The sequence below is a fragment of the Protopterus annectens genome, chromosome 2.part1 (assembly GCF_019279795.1).
Source record: "Protopterus annectens isolate FY-2018-M chromosome 2.part1, PAN1.0, whole genome shotgun sequence".
NCBI lineage: Eukaryota > Metazoa > Chordata > Ceratodontiformes > Protopteridae > Protopterus > Protopterus annectens.
This window is the reverse complement of record NC_056729.1, coordinates 278,078,450-278,102,828: the sequence shown is the minus strand read 5'-3', so window position 1 is coordinate 278,102,828 and position 24,379 is coordinate 278,078,450.

Sequence of the window (24,379 nt, the reverse complement as noted above, 5' to 3'; positions counted from 1 at the left end):
ATTCGCGGACTTCGCGTATGCGCAGTAGTCCAGACTACTGGGAGTCTACTGCGCATGCTCCCGGCAGTCCGGCAGTCCAGGTAGGGAAATAGAGAAGACGTCTGTGCACTTTTAAAGTGCACAGACTCGCTGGGAAAACGCGTCGGGGCTGGACTGCAATACCAGCAGTCAGTCTCTTTCGTCGGGAAGGGTTTGGATCGCGGGAATCTCGCGGGTCTTTGGAGTATTATTGCGCGGGCATTTGGATTACGTTATGGAGAATGGGCAGCAAGGACAGGTAAGTGTGTTAATTAGTACTGTTTAGAATAGTAGTAGGGAAGGTTATGACCGTTTAGAATGGTAGGGAAGGTTATGACCGTTTAGAATGGTAGGGAAGGTTATGACCGTTTAGAATGGTAGGGGTGTGTGTGTGTGAAAATGTCCCAGGTGCTCATGGTGGTGTGGTAGGGAATACCTCAGGCTGGAACCCTGTACCCTGTATGCAGGTGTCAAAGACTTGAGTTCCCTACCCACCACCATTTGTAAAAAAATTGCAGATTTTTGCCTCATATTTGATCTGATCTGTTCCTCATAATATCTGTGGTTTGTAAATGTTGCAATGCTTGATATTTGATGGCGTAGTAGTAGCATTGTTGCCTCACAGCTGCAGGTTCTCAGGTTTGATTCTTGGCTGGGGTTCCTTCTTTGTTGGGTCGTTTGCTTGATATTTGATGGTGTAGTAGTAGCAGTGTTGGGGGTTCCTTCTTTGTGGGGTCTGTTTGCTTGATATTTGATGGTGTAGTAGTAGCAGTGTTGCCTCACAGCTGCAGGTTCTCAGGTTTGATTCTTGGCTGGGGTTCCTTCTTTGTGGGGTCTGTATCTTCTCCCTGTGTTTGTGTGGGTTTGCTTTTGTGTCCTCCCATGTTACAAAGACATGTCTGCATTATTTCTTTCTGGGCCTCTGCTGAAAATTGTTTTTTTGTTCCAAGTCAGACTGTCCTGATTAACAAATGTTAAATAAAATTGACAAGCATTTGAATGTCAGACTTCAGGTTTCTGAATGTTTAATTTCTTACATATTTGATGGTGCAGTGGCAGTATTTTTGCCTCATAGCTACAGGATTTGTGGTTTGATTCTTGGCTGTGGTGCCTTCTTTGTGGAGTCTCCATCTTATCTCTGTGTTTGTGTGGATTTGCTCTGGTATCCTGCCATTTTACAAAGACGTGTCTACAGCATTTCTCCCTGGGCCTCTACTGAAAATTGTTTTTGCTCATCAGAAGTAAAATTGACAGGCATTTGAATTTCAGACTTCATAGTCTTCAGAAAATACATAGTAAAACAACTTTTTATTCTAGCAATAAATATATAGTAACACAACCTTTTATTATAGCAATTTTTTAAGTTTATAAGATGACTATTTGAAATTTTTCCTTATTTTTGGGACTGTAATACCCTGTTAGTGGCTTTGTCCAGGTTTTTTGTGCTAAGGTTGACAGCTATGGCAAGAACTGAATACACTGAATATGTTTGAGGGCTGTATTCCCTCATTACTGGGTTTGTCCAGGTGTTTTGTGCTAAGAGGTTGACAGCTATGGTGAGAACTGAATTAATTAAATGATAGCCATTTAAGTTTCAGTCTTCCTCTCGTTCACAAAACAGCTGATTTGGCATAGTGGTATGTTGCTCTTGACTGTTTTGTACAGGGACCTTGTCTGTAAAATGTACGGTGGTAACACAGCATTTTTCTTTCACAAAGCAGGTGATTTGGCATAGTGGTATGTTCTGACTCTTGTTTGCACAGGGACTTTGGCAGTAAAATGTATGGTGGTACCGTGGTAACACAGCATTTTATTCTAGCAGCTTTCCAAAATTATACAAGCAATGTTTAATGTGTCCCTGGTTTTTGCCCTTTTGACCCACCCCAATAAAATTTGGCTTTTCCAGACTTCTTATGCTGCGAAGTTGAGATGCAGTTGAGTATTGCGCAGATTTTACAAGGAGCTGAGAGCTGCAAGGGAAGAAAAGTTTAGTGCTAATACAACAGGCTGTGTGCTTGCTTTTAATGCAGAAGGTTGTTGGTTCTACTCCAATAAGGGATGAATGCTGAATGTTAAGATACTAATTATGAGCCTGTTATCAGTTTGCCATCCATTTCCTATTGCAATATTACTAGCTTATTTTTAATGTAATTTAGGCAATTTATTCCACAGGGGCATCAGACACTTTATTGTTCGATGAAACCATGAAATATAAAGGTGATTGCTAGCACCAACCTCTTCATTACAGATTTATTTAACGTGGAATTATTAGATGACTTTTTTACTACTTCAGAGATTGTGCATATTTACTGATAATAGTGGACTGTAGAAGTTTGAGTAGACTTTTATGATGGAAATGTTCTGAATTGGACAGTTTTGTTTCATTGTTTACTGGAAAAATGTTCAAAGCAATAGGAAGGTGTATCAAAGAGCACATGTATGTTTCATATGCAAGGGGCCTATGATTTGAAAACAGCCCAGAATTAATTTTTATCTGCCACGAGTAAAATGTATTTTCTTTGAATGTGGATTTTAATGTTGTTTCAGTGAATGTGAGTTTCAAGGGCAGAGAAGGTTTAATGCCAAGTTTGTTATGTCTTAGTGTTTGCGCTGTAAAATGCAAAAATAAAACTTTCAAATGAAGTTCAAATCATCATAGAAGTAAATCAGTATGCACATTAGTGTTTATGGTAAATGGAGTGAAATAGCAAATTAATGGATCATTGGAATGGCTGCAGGGAGGCTCCATTCGACCAGGGTTTTGTGAGGGGGAAGGGCGGCAAACTTAGACAGCCCCAGCTGAACCATACCTCCCAACTGTCCAGATTTTCAAAGAATGAATAGATGTTTTGCTTCTTATTTTTGATTTGTTCCTCATAAAAATGTGTGGTTTTCTGGCAAATCATTTAGGAATTAAGTCACTAAATAATGACACACCTAGTTTCAGACTTCATAACCTTCAGAAAAATGCATGCTAAAGTAAGACCTGTTCTATCAACTGTCCCAGTTTATAGAAGAGTATTTTTTAGTACTGTTTATATGTTCCCCCCAATATATTTGGCCTTGTCCAGATTTATGTCCCAGTTTATACAAGAGCAATTTTTAGTACTGTTTATATGTTCTCCCAATATATCTGGCCTTGTCCAGATTTATTGCATTAACAGGTTGAGAGGTACATGCAAATAAATTGCTTTATAGAATTAGGCATAGCCAAACCTCTGAACTGTCCCTGATTTTGACTCAAAATGTTGCTCTTCCCCTAATGATTCCTCAGCAAAATAGCAATTTTGGAAGAAAACATGGAGGGTTTATAATTAAGAAATAACTGTAATAATCAGATTACTTTTATTTCAGAAATGCATGTAGATTATTTTATTTTGTCAGCTGCTCAAGTTAGCAGTACTAATATTAAAGTGTCCCTTCTTTGACAGGTTCCCAGCTGTATTGTGTTGCTATTTTATATTTTTACATCACATTTTTGGTCCATTTTTCATAAAATTGTGTTTTTTGGCAAATTAGTGACAAATAATTAAAGACTGAAGTTAGAAAATAATGACAGACATTTGAGTTTCAGATTTCATACCATTCAGAAAATTCATACTAATGCAAGACCTCTATTAGCTTTCTAAGGTTATAAGAGCGATATTTTAAAAATTGTCCTTATTTTTGGGCCTTTGTCCCATTTCTTTGTATGGCTTTGTCCAGATTTCTTGCTCTGAGGTTGAGAGGTATGACAAATGTGTCAGGGCCATCACAAGTCAGCCAGAGACATTTCAAACTGTGACATACTTGTTACACCCCACTCCCCATGTAGTGACTCTGGATGTGTCAAGCAAGGCAAGGAGTAGTTATGCAGTGTAAATGTGCAGAGAATCCCACCCATCCAAGGTAGACACAAGTACTAGAGTGGCTTTTCATCTGTCCTTGATTTTTGCAGAATGGTCTGGTTTCTGTCATATTTTTGTACTGTTGATTTATGCTTATTACTCAAAGTGCATGTTGCTCTGTGTTTAAGTAGCAATACTTTAATGACCATCAGGTAAGCTTGGCTGAGATTGCAAGATGCAAGTAAGCTTTAATAAGCATACTGTTAAAGAATTGCCAACATTGAAAGCCTTTCTGTTGCCATGTAGAGAATACTTAACTAGATAATGTATAAGCCTTGGGTATTGAAATGCATATGCCAGTATTTGTAATAAAGGACAGAATTACATTATTTTAAGAGTCTCATTACACTTGGAGACTTACAGTCATCTCTGCAGGCTTTAACCATAAACCGAATGCCAATCGTGTGGTCTATAACCTGTACAGTAATCCTTTTAAGCAATGTATCTTGAGCTTATTTCTTGTTTGCTTTTCATTTTTTACTTTGATCATGTTTTCCCCATGAAACAAGTAGTTGTCAGGCAGCAGGTCTTTTTGGATAAGGAACATTTTACAAGTGGGGGCATCAGAGATTTCTACTTTCAGCATGTTACTTGTTACTTTAATAAACCTGAATATAAATTATAATTAGAACTGCAGTGCAAGAAGTGGTTTGAGTTGAGTGCTGCTTGTTTTTCTTATACTTGATTTTGAATGGCATTCCATTAATGTATTTAAAAAAAAGTAATTTATTTCTTCATGACTCACAACCTTTTTGTTTCCATCTAGATATTAAGCTGTCATGCAGCCAATGCATTGAAATATTTTTATTCTTCTACACTTCATTTTGTCTTGATTGGACTCTCATGACAACTGTTTGGCACCCAATGCAGTATATTTAGTTTTTGTGGTTTGCTACTACAGGTGTTTGTGTGTGTGGTAGGGAATACCTCAGGCTTGAATCCTGTACCTTGTATGCAGGTTTTAAAGACCTTAATTCCCTACCCACCACCATTTGTGAAAAAAACTGCAGATTTTTACCTCATGTTTGATCTGATCTGTTCCTCATAATATCTGTGGTTTGTAAATGTTGTAATGCTTGATATTTGATGGGGCAGTTGTAGCATTGTTGCCTCACAGCTGCAGGTTCTCAAGTTTGCTTCTTGGCTGGGGTGCCTTCTTTGTGGGGTATTTATCGTCTCCCTGTGTTTGTGTGGGTTTGCTTTTGTGTCCTCCCATGTTACAAAGACATGTCTGCATTATTTCTTCCTGGGCCTCTGCTGAATTTTTTTTTTGTTCCAAGTCAGACTGTCCTGATTAACAAATGTTAAATAAAATTGACAGGCATTTGAATTTCACACTTCAGGTTTCTGAATGTTTAAGTCCTTGCATATTTGATGGTGCAGTGGTAGTATTGTTGCCTCACAGCTATAGGTTTTCTGGTTTGATTCTTGGCTGGGATGCCTTCTGTGTGGAGTCTGCATCTCCTCCCTGTGTTTGTGCGGATTTGCTCTGGTGCCCTGTCATTTTACAAAGACGTGTCTGCAGTATTTCTCCCTGGGTCTCTGCTGAAAATTGTTTTTATTCTGTCAGCAGTAAAATTGGCAGGCATTTGAATTTCAGACTTCATGTTCTTCAGAAAATACATAGTAACACAACCGTAACACAACCTTTTATTCTAGCAATTTTCTAAGTTTATAAGATGAATATTTGAAATTTGTCCCTATTTTCGGGACTGCATTCCCTCATTATTGGCTTCGTCCAGGTCTTTTGTGCTAAGGTTGACAGCTATGGCAAGAACTGAATTCACTGAATGTTTGAGGGCTGTATTCCCTCATTACTGGGTTTGTCCAGGTGTTTTGTATTAAGAGGTTGACAGCTATGGTGAGAACTGAATTCACTAAATGATAGCCATTTAAGTTTCAGTCTTCCTCTTTTACAAAGCAGCTGATTTGGCGTGGTGGTATGTTGCTCTGTTTTGCACAGGGAGCTTGGCAGTAAAATGTATGGTTCTAGCAACTTTCCAAGATTATACAAGCAATGTTTGTGTCCCTGGTTTTTGGGCTTTTGACCCCCCCCCAATACATTTTGTTTTTTTCCAGTTTTCTTGTGCTGCAAAGTTGAGTATTGAGTAGATTTTACAAGGAGCTGAGAGCTGCAGGGGAATAGAAGTTTAGTTCTGCTTAACAGAAGTTGGTTTGCCTTGTTAATAGCACAACAAGTTGTGTACTTGTCTTTGATGCAGAAGGCTGTGGGTTCTACTCCCACAAGGGGTGGATGCTGCTGTACTGAGAATGTTTTCCTTGGTGAAGATACTAACTATGAGTTTGTTATCAATTTGCCATCCATTTCCTCTTGCAATATTACTAGCTTATCAATTTTTTTAATGTAATATAGGCAATTTATTCCTGAGGGGCAACAGGCACTTTATTTTTCGACGAAACCATGAAATATAAAGGTGTTTGCTAGCAGCAACCTCTTCATTAGTTACAGATTTCTTTAATGTGGAATTATTTAGATGACTTACTTCTTCAGAGATAGTGCATATTTACTGATAATGGACTGTAGAATTGTATATATTTACTGATAATGGACTGTAGAATTGTGCATATTTACTGATAATGGTGGACTGTAGAATTGTGCATATTTACTGATAATGGTGGACTGTGGAAGTCTGAGTAGACTTTTATGATAAATATTCTGAACTGGGCAGTTTTGTCATTATGGATGCATGCATTTTGTTTCATTGTTTACTGGAAAAATGTTCAAAACAAATTTAAAACGCCCTCTAACAACTGTAATATATTGTACAAGGAATCTAATTTAGTACAATGAGGAAGGTGTATCAAAGAGCACATGTATGCTTCATATGCAAGGGGCCTATGATTTGAAAACAGCCCAAAATTAATCTTTATCTGCCACTGGCAAAATGTATTTTCTTTGAATGTGGGTTTCAATGCTGTTTCAATGAATGTGAGTTTCAAGAGCAGAGAAGTTTTAATGCTAAGTTTTCATTGTGAGACTGCTTTGCTTTGTTTAGTAGATGACTTAGTGTTTGTGCTGTAAAATACAAAATAAAACTTTCAAATGAAGTCCAACTCATCAAACAAGTAAAGCAGTATGCACATTAGTGTTTATGGTAAATGGAGTGAAATAGCCAAGTAATGGTTCATAGGAATGGCTGCAGAGGCTCCATTCAACCGTGATTTTGTCAGGGGGGAAGGGCAGCAAACTCAGACAGGCCCAGCTGAACTATACCTCCCAACTGTCCAGATTTTCAAAGAATGAATAGATTTTTGCTTCTTATTTTTGGTTTGTTCTTCATAAAATTTGTAGTTTTCTGGCAAATCATTTAGAAATTAAGTCACTAAATAATGATACACTGAGTTTCAGACTTCATAACCTTCAGAAAAATGCATGCTAAAGTAAGAACTGTTATTCTATCAACTGTCTCAATTTATACAAGAGCAATTTTAGTACTGTTTATATGTTCCCCAGTATATTTGGCCTTGTTCAGATTTACTGCATTAACAGGTTGAGAGGTACATGCAAATAAATTGCTTTATAGAATTAGGCATAGCCAACCTCTCAACTGTCTCCGATTTTGGCTTAAAATGTTGCTCTTCCCCTAATAATCCCTCCATAAAATAGCAATTTTGGAAGAAAACATGGAGGGTTTACAATTAAGAAATAACTGTAATAATCAAAGTTATAGATTACTTGAAATGCATGTAGATTCTTTTATTTTGTCAGCTGCTCAAGTTAGCAGTACTAATATTAAAGTGTCCCTTCTTTGACAGGTTCCCAGCTGTATTGTGTGGCTATTTTATATTTTTGCATCACATTTGGTCCATTTTTCATAAAATTGAGTTTTTTGGTAAATTAGTGACAAATCACTAAAGACTGAAGTTAGAAAATAATGGCAGACATTTGAGTTTCAGATTTTATACCCTTCAGAAAAGTCATACTAATGCAAGACCTATTCTATTATCTTTCTATGTTTATTAGAGCAATATTTAAAAATTGTCCTTATTTGTGGGCATTTGTCCCACTTCTGTGTATGGCTTTGTCCAGATTTCTTGCTCTGAGGTTGAGAGGTATGACACGTGTCAGGGCCATCACAGTCAGCCAGAGACATTTCAAATTGTGACATACTTGTTGCACCCCACTCCACCATGTACTGACTCTGGATGTGTCCAAGCAAGGCAAAGAGTAGTTATGCAGTGTAAATGTGCAGTGTGTCTCCCCCCCCCCCCCATCCAAGGTAGACACAAGTACTACAGTGGCTTTTCATCTGTCCTTGATTTTGCAGAAAGGTCTTGTTTCTGTCATATTTTTGTACTGTTGATTTATGCTTAGTACTCAAAGTGCCTGTTGCTCTGTGTTTAAGTAGCAATGCTTTAATGACCATAATGTAAGCTTGTCTGGGATCATAAGATGCAAGTAAGCTTTAATAAGCATACTGTTAAAGAATTGCCAACATTGAAAGCCTTTCTGTTGTTGCCATACTGAGAATACTTGACTAGATAATGTATAAGCCTTGGGTATTAAAGGACAGGATTCCATTATTTTAAAAAGCTCATTACACTTGTTGGAGACTTCCAGTCATCTCTACAGACTTTACCCGTAAACTAAACAGAATGCCAATCACGTGTGGTCCATAACCTGTACAGTAATCCTTTAAGCAATGTATCTTGAGCTTGTTTCTTGTTTGCTTTTCATTTTTTACTTACATGTTTTCCCCATGAAACAAGTAGATTAGGCAGCAGGTCTTTTTTGGATAAGAAACATTTTTACAACTGGGGGCATCACAGAGATTTCTACTTTCAGCATGTTACTTGGCACTTTAATAAAGCTGAATATAAATTATAATTAGAACTGCAGTGCAAGGAGAAGTGGTTTGAGTTGAGTGCTTCTGGTTTTGTTTGTACTTGATTTTGACTGGCATTCCAGTAATGTATTTAAAAAGTAATTTATTCTTTCATGCCTCACAACCTTTTGTTTCCATCTAGATATTAAGTAAGCTGTCATGCAGCCAATGCACTGAAATATTTTTATTCTTCTACACTTATTTTTGTCTTGATCGGACTCTCATAATGATGGTTTGCCACCCGGGGCAGTGTATTTAATTAAAGTTAGTTTTTGTGGTTTTGAGCATAGTTCCTCCCCTTTCTGGTTGGCCACACCACTCCCCCTTGACCCCACCCATTCAGCTGGCTCCTGCAGCCCCCCTTTGATTTGAAGTCACCAGCCGCCACTGCCTTTACATATAAGGTTCAGAGGTTTTCTAGCTCTAGGGCTGCAGTATGTGATATGAGTGAGCCTATGAAATTTGGCTGATAAATACTTTGGTGGATGGGATGTTTGATTATGGCTATGAGGGATGATAAGTGTTGGTGTGGAGGTTTGTTTTGTGGGGTTATGTAGGTAGTTAAGGTGTTCATAGAAAGTAACTAGGTAGGGTATAGCTAAAATAGGTAGTACTGATAGTAGAAGTAAGAGCTTAAAGTGTGTGAGGGTACTGTTAGGTGACATTGTAGAAGAAATTGTATGTAGGTTAGTATACAGGCATAGGTGCAGATGGATAATGACTAGTGGGAAGAGGGTTGTAGCACTTTAAGGACTTGTAAATATTTATCTCTACTTATTTAGTATCACATATATATTTCTATGAATTTAATGCACTGATGCATAACTTTTCTGTGGTATTGCTATGTAAAATATGATTTTTGTCTCTGGAGGTTTTCTCCCTGGGCCTTTGCTGAAAATGGTCATATACCAAGTCACACCATCCTGGTAAACAATTGTCAAATAAATAAAAATGAATAAATATATACATATAGACACATATAAATGGATTGGTAGAATAAGGCATAAAGGGCAGCGAGTTGTATAGATATTTACACATATCTTGGTATGTTGTGAGGCATTAGTGTAAAGTGTGACCCACTTACTACTTCTCACTATGTGGTAATATCTGTACCATTCATCCAGTCATACTTCAAGCTGCTTTATTCAAGTTATAAAATGGGCCTTTTTTGTTTGCATTTTACACTTCATAGTTTATGCATGATAATTATATGTTTTTGCAGTGGGATTTATTGTAAACTAGTTCCTCATCCCCATTCTAAGTTAATGATTATTGTGCAGGATTATACCATTTTAGCTGCTTGAAATGTTTTGACGGATGTGCAAAACGTCCATCAGAACTGGATCTGAGGATGCTTCATATGCCAGGCACAGATCGCCTCTGAGTAACCTGTAAGAGACAAAGTACAGAGATAAGGCTTTAAGGCAATCCATAAAGGACAATGTGTTTATACCCTGAATTTTCCTGGTAGGGAACCTTTGTGGGCATTCCAACTGATGCATATGTTTTGTCAGGTACATGCCGAAATGGGTATTATACTCAATGATGGGTTTGATAAGGGCTGAATAAAGTGGCTCCATGACGTCCTTGAACCTGGATGCCTTGCCCTTACTTATAATTTGAGCGACATTAAATGATTGGCATAGACATTTTAGGAACCTTTTTTCATTTTTTTTTTTTTAATATAGGTTGGGAGTTTCTATTGTTTGTATGTTGGAAATTTGAGCTCAGAATGTTATGTTTTGTCAGGGTTATGGACAATTGTTGAAAGCAACATGAAATGGCCTGTGCCCACTATATATATATATATATATATATATATATATATATATATATATATATATATGTATATCTATATATATATATATATATATATATATATTATATAGTTATAGAGAGACTGACACACACACACACACACACACACACACACACACACACACACACACACACACACATATATATTTATATATATATATATATATATATATATATATATATATGTATATATATATATATATATATATATATATATATATATATATATATATATATATATATATAGATATATATATATACATACATACATACATACAGTGGATATAAAAAGTTTACACACCCCTGTTAAAATGCCAGGTTTTTGTGATATAAAAAAATGAGATCACAATAAATAATTTCAAAATTTTTCCCCTTTTAATGTGACCTATTACCTGTACAATTCAATAAAAAAACAAACAAATCTGTTAGGGGAAAAAATATAAAAAATAAAAAATATACAATACGCTGGTTGCGTAAGTGTGCACACCCTTAAACTATTACTTTGTTGTGTGTGCACATCCTTAAATTAATACTTTATTGAAGCACCTTTTGGTTTAATTACAGTATTCAGTCTTCTTGGGTACACACCTGCCATCAATTAAAGAGACTCTGATTAACCCCAATAAAGTTCAGCTGTCCTATTAGGATTTTCCTTACTCAGTTGCCTGCTACAGCAAAAGACATGGTTCACAGAGAGCTTACAAAGCATCTAAGGGATCTCATTGTTGAAAGGTATCAGTCAGGAGAAGGGTACACAAAAAATTTCCACAGCATTGGATATACCGTGGAACACAGGGAAGAGAGTCATCAAAAAGTGGAGAAAATATGGGAAAACAGTGATGTTACAAAGAACTGGACATCTCTCCAAAATTGATGAAAAGACAAGATGAAAACTGGTCAGGGAGGCTGCCAAGAGAACTACAGCAGCACTGAAGGACCTGCAGGAATTTCTGACAACTGCTGGTTGTGTATTACATGTGACAAAAATCTCCCGTAGTCTCCATATGTCTGGACTATGGGGTATGGTTGCAAGACGGAAGCCTTTTCTTTCACAGAAAAACATCCAGGCCCGGCTAAAATTTGCAAAGCAATACATCAAGTCTCCCAAAAGCATGTGGGAAAATGTGTTATGGTCTGATGATACCAAGGTTGAACTTTTTGGCCACAATTCCAAAAGCTACATTTGGCGCAAAAACAACACTTCACATCACCAAAAGAACACCGTCCCCACTGTAAAACATGTTGGTGGCAGTCTCATGCTTTGGGGTTGCTTTTCCTCAGCTGTAGCTGGGACTTTAGTCACAGTGGAGGGAATTATGAACAGTTCCAAATACCATTCACTTTTGGCCCAAAACGTTCAGGCATCTGGTAGAAAGCTGAAGATTAAGAGGAATTTTACCTTTCAACACAACAGTAACCCCAAGCATACATCCAAATCAACAAAAGAATGGCTTCAACAGAAGAAAATTAAAGTTTTGGAATGGTCCAGCCAGAGCCCAGACCTAAATCCAATAGAAAATCTGTGGGGTGACCTGAAGAGGGATGCGCACAAGAGATGTCCTCGCAATCTGACAGATTTGGAGCACTTTTGCAAGGAAGAGTGGGCAAATATTGTCAAGTCAAGATGTGCCATGCTGATAGAATCCTACCCAAGAAGACTGAATGCTGTAATGAAATCAAAAGGTGCTTCAACAAAGTATTAATTTAAGGGTGTGTACACTTATGCAACAAGCGTATTGTATGTTTTTTTTTTTTTTTTTTTTATATTTTTCCCCTAACAGATTTGTTTGTTTTTCAATTCAGTTGTACAGGTTATAGGTCACATTAAAGGTGGGAAAAGTTTTGAAATGATTTATTGTGGTCTCATTTTCTTATATCACAAAAACATGGGATTTTAACGAGGGAGGGTGTAAACTTTTTATATCCACTGCATATATATGTGTATATATATATATATATATATATATACGGATTCACTTCAGAAGCTCGAAATATTGAAATCTCAAATTTCATTATCTCAAGCCCAAGAAGTGAAATCCACAAAACAACGAAAACTAAAAACCGCGAAATTCAAAACCTCGAATACCAGAAGATTTGAATTTTGCGGTTTTACTGCATACACACACACACACACACGCGCACACACACACACACACAAACACCATCCACCACACAAACACACACAATCACTCTACTACATGAAAGCCCCCCTGCACCCCCCATGTGGGGGGCTACACCCACCACACCCCCCTACTTAAATATTCTCACTCCAAGATCGCACTACATACAAACACACACAAAACACCACCACACAAGCTACTTTCTCTTTGCATAGACACATCAAAAGAAAAAAACACTGACACACACCACAGCCCCTACCCAAACCCCTTAACACGCACACACACACACACACACACACACACACACACACACACACACACACACACACACACACACACACTTACCTGAATACATAACCATAGCGGAACTTTAGAAGCGCAAAATTCAAAACCTCCGGTTTTCAAGGTTTTGAATTTCGCTCTTCTAAACGTTTGCTATAATATGGATTTGGCTTCTTGGGCTCAAAGTACTGAAATTCAAGATTTCAGTATTTTGAGCTTCTGAACAGAACCCATATATACAGATATATACATAGATAGATAGATAGATAGATAGATAGATAGATAGATAGATATAGATAAATTACACTACTCATTTGTTATTCAGGTAGGTTTAATAGACACACCGTCACTTTTCATGGGCAATTCAGAAGCAATATCTAATTAAATGACATGCTCAAGATCACACTGTAGGCAAATAATGACTGAGGGAATTAAACACTGTGTTATGGAAACTACTGTCTGCTTCAGCTGCCAGAATGTACACAAGTTGTTTAATGTAGCTTTCAACATCTGTTCATAACCCTGCCAAAACATAACATTCTGAGCTCAGATTTTCAAACTATATCTATATCTGTGTGTGTGTGTGTGTGTGTGTGTGTGTGTGTGTGTGTGTGTGTGTGTGTGTGAAGGCTACCAGCCTAGCCGCCTATCTGCCTAGCCAGATAGAATTTTATAGATAATTCTTATCATTTGTAAATATTAACGTAAGACACAGGTTTGGTGTCTTAAATGAAAAAAAAAACTGCTGTTAGATGTGGAACTGAAAAAAAATGAAACAACAGTGCTCTCTGCTGATCACATAAAACATGTTGTGACCCTTTAATCTAAAGGCGGCTCCGGCCTGTCTAGATGAAGACATTCTTTCTATTGTTTTAACCAAGAGTTAAATTGTTAGATTTAAACATGCAAATGTATTTTTATTGCTCTGCTTCCTGGCCAGCTGCAAGATAAAAGGAGATGTTAGGAATGTAAAGGTGGTTTCTGTTAGCCTGGGAACCCAGGGAAGTGTGAAGAATGGTGTAATGGGAACCAGGAATGTGATTTTAAAAACAGAGAAAATCAGAGTGCATTATGCATTTTTGTCTTGACCATCCTACTCACAGCACTGTCTTGTCTATAAGTAAGTTTATCTTAGACTTGTGTTTTCTATTAGAAATAGCTAGAAACTAGAAAGATTAGACTAAGTGTTTTTTCTGTGATGTCAGAACTGTACTACTGAATTATTTTAAGTATTTCTCTGTGATCTCTGAACTCTTGACTAGCACTGTGTAGTAAGAAGCATTGTCTTGTGTTTTTAGTATTTATTATTAAACATTTTTAAACCTTTCAACTGTGGCTGTTTTGTATAGAGATAATTTAAGCTCTAGAGTACATTGCATATTTATAGTGATTACTGTACCAAGTCACTCTAATAAGCCTTGACTGTTTAGTTGTACTACCAATTGAATAATAATATTGCACAGTAATAATTGGATACTCTTTTAAGGGCCTTTGAATAGCTGATAGATATTAGCTGGGTGGTGGCAGTGATTTCTGCCATATAGTCTGGGTAAAAGGGGCACAGCTGGAGAACCTGTGCCAGCCTTCCCCAGGAGTGTCTGTGTGGTTGTATAAACTCTTATCTCAAAGTGTGTGTGTGTGTGTGTGTGTGTGTCAGCTACTTGGGCAGGGACACAAAGCACTGGTTGGATAAAGAGAGTGCTAGAGGTTTTAGCTTGCACAGCTGGTTGAGATCTGGACCCTATAGCTGTGCCAGTGGAGTCTTATTGGGGACCTGTAGAGCAAGGGAGCGACCAGCCCTGGACTGACTGTGATCTCTGTGTGCTCTTAAGGGAAATTGCACTTTACTGTGTGTATTTGTTATCCTTTCCTCCTATATGAGATGCCCCTTACTGGTGTTAGTGGTGAGGATTGAGGGTCCTTGATTGCTGGGCCAGGGCATGGGCATCACAATATATATATATAAAACTCCATATGTGCTTAAAAGATGAACTCTATCCTACTTTCAAACAGCCTGTAGCATAGATTCATGACTCCATCTTCAGTGAATTGATAATGAATTATATGCTAAAGCATATAAATAATGCATGTCATGATGTAAACTGCAGTTAGATATGATGAAACTCTGTTAAGGGTAAAAGGTCTTATCTATTTAATATCTTTTATTTTTTCAATGAAGTATCAATTTTTAAACAAGTTATAAGTATTTGATTACTTCAAAGACTCAACTGATAGTTCATGGTTCCTTTTTCCTAATTTTAAGGAGTCTTGAACAACAACTCTGTTGCTCAAGCAGTTCCATTTCTCCTTGTGGTTTTATTTATACACACACACACACACACACACACACATACACAGAGACAGAGAGAGAGAGTGTCTGCAGTGGTTGTCAGGTGCTGCCATTTCTGGTGTCAGAACTGGGCAAATGCATTACTAGTTGAGTACAGGAAGAACTGCATCATGCAACATCCACTGCTGCTTCCTGATTGGTTGCAGTTAGGAATGGGGGATGCTGAACTTGATAAGTGGGAGTGAGTGCTAATGCTGAAACTTTTAGCACAGTGGAGCTGACCGAACATGTGCGAGTATTCACAGGTTAAAGTTAGGACATGGACACTTGAGAAGGGTATATATGTTTGGTATGGTTTAGTTCTCATATGTGTAATATGTGTCTTTAGTGTCTTGTTTAATGGAATGTTAGGGGAAATGTTGTTTAATAACCTAATCTGTATGTCAGGAGTTAGCGGCAGTGGTAGTTTTAGGATTAATAGAAATGAGCAAGGGTTAGCGTTAAGGGCAGGGCTATGGTTAGGATTAAGGTTAGCACACAGGAGGAAGGTGGCATGGTCAGTCTTAGTGATACTGATGACATATACCCTTATCTAACTACATTAGGTGGTTTAGTAACAATTATGGACAAAGAGTATTAGTATTGTTTTATATTGTCTTTGTTTATTGCAGTTAATATATAACTCAAAAATGGTAAAGGTGTTGTTTCAACTTCACAACCTTGCAATGTGTCTCTTTATGGTAATGTTTGTTCAAAAGATACTCCCACAGTCTCTATTGAAGAAATGTTTTAGATTCAAGTAGCCATGGTTAGTTTTTTTAAATTATAATATATCTTAACTATAATAATGAATTCCTTTTCAGTGTTTGTATTCATGTGTTAATATAATTTTCATGCAACTGATTTTCAAGGTTAATATGCGCATCCTGTGCTGAGCAGATGTTCCAGGTAAGAATATTGGTAAATTTTTTACTTTGGTACATATTTTTGTGTATATCATATGAAGTCATATTCATGAAAATTCATCAATTTTCCATTAACCCATTTACTGAATTATCAAACAAATCATTGAACTTACATGGTAGTCAGATTATTTGCAGACTTACAAAAAGTTATTGGATTACAGATGTAATGTAATACCTTTTATTGGACCAACATAGGCTTTGCAATTACTCAAGCTTTCAAGCTGACATGAGCCCTTCTTCAGGAGTTATAACTTCTGATGACGGTCTCGTATAACTCCTGATGAAAGGTTCATGCTAGCTGTAAAGCTTAAGCAACTGCAAAACCTATTTTTTTCTCAGTGCCCCGTGGGAAATCATGTAACTGGTCTGGCCCCAGTGCCCCATGTCCTTGCCAGATCTAACAGTTTTATGGCTTTCACTGTTGGGGCCAGTCATAGATCCTTAGGGTTCCCTGGGGGCTCATCCATCTCTCCTTGCATCCTGGGGATTTTGCTTATTTATATTCCCTACCCATGTCCCTGCCCTGCCCCACATGTTGATTGACTACATTTAAGGGAAACTCCCCTCTTTGAACCATTCCTCCCCTAAGAGAATATCATCAAAAAATACTCTCCCACCCAGGATGAGCACTCCCATCCCTCCCTGCCTCTCTATCAATCACCCAAGCTGCTAATCAAATCCTGGTCAGTCATGCCATAGTTAGGGCTTTATCTCTCTAAGTTACAGAAGCTACCTCGCCAATACAAATCTCTGTTGGTCCAATAAAAGGTTTCCCATCATGTCTGTGTTCCAGTGCATTTGTGTTTTCTGTTAGTGGACCAACACAGAATTTCTTAATTATTTTTTCTTCTTCTGTGCTGACTTACAAGCTTTTGTCATGTTGCAAATGACTCTCATTCCTACCTGAAAATAACAGAGCTCTTGAAGGTATTAATGTTTATAAGCAAATGCTGTTTATAAGTGTCATGGCACATTCATCCATAACTGTAGGCCTCTGTGCTGAAATAAGGTAGCTTGGAAGTCATTTAATATGGATGCTGAACCTGTTTAGAATAATACTCCTGTTGCTGTCCATGGCAATACGGATTACATTGCAGACGTGTTTGTCTGAATGAATGTGTGATATTTACACTATGTGATATATGTGCTAGCAGTTGCTACTACAACCAAGTATCATGGAAAATTTTTAAAAAGCCATTGTAGTGGTCTACCTCCAAAAATAAACTATTCAACAAAAGAAAAAAACCCCTTAAATTATTTAGTAGACCCAAAACACATCTTCTGAAGAGTAATATCAAAAACATTGCAAAAAATTGAAAAACGCTATGAAGTTCAATAAAGGAGTTCATGAACCTTGTCTGGTCTTTGAAGACAAAGATAATTACAAAATTATTATTTAGCTAAGCTAGAAAAAACACCCTACATTCCTATGAATGTATTCATAATGGGCTCTCCTTTTCTATCCCAGCTGACATTGACAATGTCCTTGGGAACAAATTTAGTGCCAACTTGAACCCTGAGACTTTTATTCAAAAACCTGAAATATCGGAATCCCTTACTCTCCTAATTAGCTCTACAGATAATTTACTGAAAGTGCTAACCAAGACCAGATATATTTGCTCCATATGACCTAAAAACATACCTGGTTGCATAATTACTAGTGTTAAACATGCCTTTACAGACACAATCCTCAAACTGTTTTATGTAAGTTTAGCTACTAGTTTATGTCACTAATGAGTGGTGTGCAGCAGTGGTGATGCCCCATCCATAAGGGTAAGTGCCTCTGCTCGACAGTGGCACAGGAAAATAACTTTCTTGGGTGGCGTAAGCCAGGGAACCTTGTTGGCTAGGCTTACATAGGTCCTTGGGCCGATAGCCTGGTACCTACCTATGAATCTATGAACCTATAAGACACTATCTACTTGTATCTCTCTCACAATAACCATAATGATGCAAGTGTAAAGCATAGATGTTTGACTGACCAAACTGACAAATACTAAGCCTCTTCACTCCACATCATTCATGCTTGCAGTTGATGCAATGGACATGATTGACTGCTGCAGGTAATGAAATATTGCCTATAGTAATGTGCTTCAGCTTGTTTCAGATAAAATATAAGTATATAGCACCCTCTGATAATTACCCATAGAGTGGTACACTGGACATAACTTATTTATCAAGTAAGCCAGATACTTCCCACAGTAACATATCATCTTATTTGAAAAAGCACTTGTACAGCAAAGATTCCTGGTAGCCACACTTAGAGTGAATATGTGAGGCGTGTCATCCATTGTAAGAGAAATGATGGCAATAGTGATGAGTTTCAATCTATTTCTGATATTAATGCACAAAGGACAGCAAAGCATGCATTAGCCAATAATCCCAGAAACAATGGGGATAGCAGGCATGTCTGAGTGAACCAGAAAAATCAGTATTATTCAAAGAAATGTATTTCAACTTGTTTATAACAGTAACATGAGGGCAGCACCCCCAAAATAACCACATGCAAGCAGTACTATCCATAGTAATCAGTATCAGGCTGTTTCCATCAACTGCACAAGTAAAGTAATCCCCTCTCCAAAACAGTTACAGTGCAGTTAGGTATGGCAGACAGGAGACTGCTCGAGTACAAGCCGTTGAGTCCATAGCAATTATTTCAGTGTGTTTCAAAGAGTAACACAAAGACAGTAACTCCCTCACCACATACATAATAACAAAATGTATGTAAAAATATTAAAAATAAATCAATTTCAGCTTATTTTATCAACTAAATAAAGAACTCACTCCAAAATACTTTAACACAAGCTATGTTGCACATAGTAATTTATTTCAACATTGATTCCCATAATAAGTCAAAGGCCTGAACACACCATGCCCCAAATAATCACAGTCCTGTTGGGGACCACAAACATGCAATTAAATGGATGCAAACCAAATTGTAATACATTTCTTCACTGGCACAATAGACAGCAGACCTGCTTAACTGACCAAATCAAGAAGCACTGGCTCATTTTCAGCAACAAAACAAGGGGTTTGGAAGTGATGAATAGGTGAACGTCCCCCAATACTGCACTATGAATGTATAGAACAGATGTGTGATTGACCAAGTGTTAATTGTCCATGGATAACCCTCTTCCCCATAGATTTGTGCAGATGAAAAAGGCAAGCTAGGTAAGCTATTCTTTTTTTTCCCTTTTAGATGCCAACATTTGTCGGTACAAGAAAAAAACAGTCTTAGTTTGCAACCCCCTGAGTATATATGGGTGACAGTACAACACTAGATGAGTACAAGGAAAACTGACAGTACAATATCTTTTATTAAATATATATGTTTACCATCATATTGTCAACCTGCACATCTGCAACGGCAGAGGTGCGAAAGGATGTTTTCAATTGTTCGTTTTAGTGAACCAAAAGATGCCAAAGACACAAAAGAGCAAATGATAGTGTGCATTCACACTTTTGAGATTGGCATTCTGAGTGGAGATTGCACTACAGTGGGGATCGGAACATGCAGTCATTCCTTCACTGTAGTGTGCCCTCAGAGTTAGTATATAAAATTTTGGGTAGTGTGGGGGGCACAGGGTGGCTTGCCCCCCTGCTAAATGTGCTGTGTATGACACTGGATGTTGAGGTAAGTTCAAAAAAATGTCAACAGTTCAAATTTGAATTGTTGACATTTTTTTAATCAGTTTTTGTGATTGTTCGCTAACATTCATTTCAACAATGTTTTTCAAGTAAGTGATTACTTGCACAAAACATTGTTGAAATTACATATCTATGTCTATATATATATATATATATATATATATATATATATATATATATATATATATATATAGTATTATTCAAAAACATAATATATTTAAGTTTTTCAGCCTTTCCTTATGCCTTATAATGGCAGCCTGTGTAGTTACTAAATTGCATGCATATCACTTAGTTTATGTATACAGCTAATGCTGGCCTTTTCTCTTCCTTCACTTGCCAGCTTCATGGCACTTGGTGTACTCATGCATTGTGGTAACTGCCTGACACTCATAAACAATGAGCCCTACTTAACATATCACAAACTACCTATTACAAATATTTAACTAAGACTGAGACATCATTCAGAAAAGACCACAGTCTTGAGTATCATCCCCACTTTACTCCACATAAACACATGGAAAATGATCACAAAAGGCTGAAAAAATGTTATTGCCTAAGCCTCCAGGGTCAAACAATGCAACACAACATATACTGCCCCATATATAACCAAGACTCACCAGGAAAAAACCTTGCACCTCACCAAGAACACTTATATCTTCTAGTAATACAAATGTATAGGTGATTGGAGATTCCAGAGTAAGACACACAGCTAATACTCGCAGAAAGCTGGACAAAACTAGGGTGACAATGAACAGTGAATTGTCTTTCAAATGCCAAGATCTCCAACAGCTCAAGGGTCCACAAGATCCTTAAGATCAACATGTTTGACTATGACATGGCGGTGGTCCCACTGGATATAAATGACTAGGAATGCAGATCCTTAAGTGATAGATGACATTATGAAAATAAAATTGCCAAAGATTCCAAAGACAGCCACAAGGCATTCTATAACTATGTCAAGAATCTAAATGGCAATGCTCATATCTGCTCTGAGCTACAACAGAATGGCATTAAATATACTGATCCCAAGGATATTGCCAATATCCTGGCAGATCGATTCAGTGCCAACTTCACCCCCCTTTCACCCCCTAAATGGCCCATCTCAATACCGGAAGATTGCCAAATTCTGGTAATAATGGCCACACAGGTAAAAAACGCACTCTCCAAAGCTAAGAATGCAGCATCCATGGGACCAGATGACATCCCATGCTGTGTACTACATGAACTACAAAATGAACTGGCACCTCATCTAAGTGTCATGTTTAATCATAGCCTCACCTGAGGCTTCATGCCCATTGAGTGGCACACAGCTACAGTTATCCAACTCCACAAGGGGGATCCACCCTGGATCCCGGGAACTATCGCACCATCAGTCTGATGAGCCTGATCTGCAAGGCCATGGAACGTATTATCATGGAGCTTATAAACAAAGACATTGGCAACCTTCAAACACTGGACCCAACCCAGTTTGGGTTTGTGAAGGGCCGATTTTGCCTCCTGAACCTGATTGACTTCTTCGAATCAGTCTCCAGTGCTGTGGACGAGGTTAAGGTGGTCCACACAACCTATCTGAACCTCGCCAAGGCCTTTGACACCATCCCCCACTCTGGAATCATAGATAAACTTAATAAGCTGGGCATTAATCCCTATGTCACTCAATGGGTTGCCAACTGGCTTACTGACAGAACCCACACTGTAAAAGTAGCTGACTCCAAATCCAGCTCCAGACAAGTGACAAGTGGGGTACATCAGGGTTCAGTCCTGGGACCACTCTTATTTGTCATCTACTTCTCTGAAGTACAGACCAATACTAAGGAACTCTGGCTAACAAAGTTTGCAGATGACTGCAAACTGGGAGCCATTATTGAATCTCCAAATGATGTGGATACTCTACAAAAGGGCCTTACAGAAGCAGATGCTTGGTGCCAAAGCCATGGGCTCAAGCTCATGCCAAGAAATGTATAGTTATCCCCTTTGGGAAAAAACGTGTACCTGCGAATTACCACATAGGTGGCAGTAGACTAAACACCGAAAGTGTGATAATAGACTTAGGGACACAGGTGGACGGTGGTCTCACCTTCGATAACATCTCCACAACAGTCAGGAAATCCTTCTATGTGGCACACCTCATCACTAAGGGCTTTTCATCCAGAAAAAAGGAGGTCATTGTCCCACTATACTCATTCCTCATTAGACCCATTATAGAATACAACGCCCCATTTGGTATGTACCTCCCAAGGCACCTGCAACAACTGGAAAGGCCGCAGAAATACCTCACTAAAAGAATCAAAGGCCTAAAGCAGATGTCCTATGCTGACCACCTTAAAAAACTCCAGCTATTCTCTGTCGCATATCATCTACTCAAAGGTGATCTATGCTTAACATACAAGGCCATGTCAAACCCAGAGCTGTTGGACATGCTACACTTAAAGAAATTCCAGTCCCTCAGAGCCACATACTCCAGGGATCTAAACCTTCTTATCGCAATAAACAAAATATGTTGGATGGATAGGTTCCTGACCCAGAGTCTCCCCAGACTCTGAAATAGACTGCTCATACATGTCAAACAGAGCACCTCTTTGGCCCTCTTTAAAAGGAACATTGACGATTGGATGGGAGAAAAGTGTGGGAAGAAATAGCCAGAGAATTGTTATGGCTAGGCTTGTATAGGCCCTAGGGTCAATGGCCTAGTACCAACCTATGAACCTATGAACATATTTCTGAGTTCTCCATGTAAATCACAAATGCAGAAGAGACTGTAGCATTGAGTAGAATCCTACCTTCACTGAAAATGATGATGACATATAATTAAAAAATTATTGATTTCAACAATTGGCTGAATAGTTGGTGTCATTCAAGGGGGATACAGTATGTGCCAGTGTGGGATGAACTGCTGCACAGCTCTACTTGATTTGCCAAAGAACACTTGCACTTCCAGGGCATTTGCTGACCTCAGTGTCTTTTTAGGCAGAGTCCAGATAATGGATCTTTCAACCTAAAAAAAACACAGCAAATAAACTACTGGACAATATCAAGATGATGATACTCCATGTTGGGAGTCCAAATGGCTTTAATGTCTGCATTTGTGGAACATTCATATGTGCATTATTACTGAAACTTGATTTAAAAATGCAGATGCATCCAGTCTATACTAGGCTTTTGCACCTATTACATGTCTAGACCCAATGGGAAATAGGGTTGCATGTTCATAATTGTTAAAGGCCATATTACCTTGAGGCAGATTTTTACAGACCCAAAAGCTGAACCTATTCAGATTGAACTTACTCTGAATAGAAGCAATAAATAGACTATAGTGTATTACAGGGACTCTTCAATGAACCACAGAGAACCAATAAACAGATTGTAGTGTATTACAGGACCCCTTCAATGAGCCCCAGAGAACCAACAAACAGACTATAGTGTATTCCAGGACCCCTTCAATGAACCACGGAGAACCAACAAACAGACTATAGTGTATTACAGGACCCCTTCCATGAGCCCCAGAGAACCAGCAAACAGATTATAGTGTATTACAGGACTGCTTCAATGAACCACAGGGAACCAGCAAACAGATTATAGTGTATTGCAGGGCCCCTTTAATGAATAACAGAGACAATGTCCTTTTCTGAAATACATTGGGTGAATTTTGAGTGCACAAAAACTCCATCATCATCTGGTACTTCAACTATCAATAAGAAGGCAAACCTCTACCTCAGATGCAGACTATGCCAAAAGCCCCTTGATTTCATAAGTAAAAATTCCCTTGATCAAACAGTCAAAGACTCCACTAGATGAGAAAATGTTCTTGATGTGGTCCTTATAAATATAGCATCTATATACACTCTTCCACTGACATACCCTTTCCCACTGAAGTCTGACCACTTACAGATTAGTAACCTATCAAAATCCATAAACCTGGAGGTGCAAATATTACATTATTCAAAAACTTCAAATATTAAAACTTCCTACAATTCTATGATTAAACTTCAAAGTTCTAGTATAACTGTGACTCCCAAAATGTTGACACAGTTAGTAGTTATGCAAATAAATGATGTGCTCCCCTTGAAAAGTATATAAAGTCATCAGTCCATACCAGAGCAAAACAAAATGGGAAGGTTGATAGCAACCTAACTTTTGACCACCATGTTGCTTCTGTTGTACAGAAAGCTTTCTACATGGCCCACCTCATAAGTAAGGATATCTCATCCAGGAAAAAGGAGGTCATGACATCCCTGTATTCTGCCTTCATAAGACCAATTGTTGAGTACAATGCCCCATTCACCATGTACCTCACAAAGCACATGCAGCATCTGGAGAGACCACAGAGGTTAATCACCAGAAGAATCCTGGGCCTCAAACATCTACCATACACAGATAGACTAAAAGCCTTGCCCCTCTACTCAGTTTCATACAGACTCCGCAGAGGTGACCTCTGTCTGGCATATAAAGCAATATCAGACCCCACCTTGATGGGACTGCTGCATATCTGTAAGTCAAGCCCCAC